The sequence below is a fragment of the Ochotona princeps genome, chromosome 1 (genome assembly GCF_030435755.1).
Source record: "Ochotona princeps isolate mOchPri1 chromosome 1, mOchPri1.hap1, whole genome shotgun sequence".
Lineage (NCBI taxonomy): Eukaryota > Metazoa > Chordata > Mammalia > Lagomorpha > Ochotonidae > Ochotona > Ochotona princeps.
The window spans coordinates 91,012,363-91,013,263 of record NC_080832.1 but is presented as its reverse complement, the minus strand read 5'-3'; the positions used below and the strand labels follow the sequence as shown (position 1 = coordinate 91,013,263).

Here is a 901-nt window from a genome sequence, read left to right as displayed (position 1 = left end):
TAATAACACAATTAACTATTATGGAAAAGTGACTTATCACATATTCTGTTGAGTCACAGTAAAAGGTATGAAGGATATCAGCAAAATGCTTAAAGCAGAGCCACTGCCTTCCTTGTCTTCTTCGTTGTCCTATACGGCACAGCTTGCATACCTCACTTTACATGCTGATCCTCCCTGTTTTCACCAGTAGTTTACCTTCCCCCTTTCCCAATAACTCCCATTGCGACCAATCATTATAAAGTTGGCCCAATGAATGGTATTAGTGTGCTTTTCTGTATCTTCTTGGTAAATGAATCCTGCCATTCTTTATTTTTAATAGAATATATAGTATCTTGGAAGTTCTTAAAAGATGAGATGCCAAATGCTAATAAATAAATAAATACAAGAAGAAGAAGGTGACAATAACCAGTTATTTAACAAGATTAGACTCACTGAGGAGCAGAAGGGAAAAGTGGTTGGAAAAGCTGTTTAAATTCTTTGCTTTGGTGATTTAACATAGTCGATACCATTGAAAAATAATAAAATTTGTGCTCGCTTCGGCGGCACATATATTAAAATTGGAACAATACAGAGAAGATTAGCACGGTCCCTGCGCAAGGATGACACGCAAATTCGTGAAGCGTTCCATGTTTTTAAAAAATAAATAAAAATAAATAAAAATAATAAAATTCAACGTTCTTGGTCATTTTAATTAAAAATGCATTTTTATTACATATTGCTTTTCTCAGGGCAAGAAGCATGAAGCAACTTCTTCCTGGTTGTTTGTTTGTTTGTTTGTTTGTTTTTTAATGACAGTTTCATCCAGTCTGTTCACAGACAAGTTTTTATAACAGTGTCCAAATGGCTAACTTAGTAGAAGTGTTTTCTGAAAAGCTGTGCACTTGCATGATAGCAGAAATAA

General features: G+C 34.3%; 1 non-coding gene across 1 annotated transcript; it reads left to right on the top strand.

Moving 5' to 3' along the window:
- The first annotated feature begins 527 nt into the window (after positions 1–527).
- Positions 528–634, top strand: LOC118758348 (U6 spliceosomal RNA). The gene has a single exon (XR_004995646.2). It is a non-coding gene; the product is annotated as a U6 spliceosomal RNA (small nuclear RNA).
- The last annotated feature ends 267 nt before the right edge of the window (positions 635–901 follow it).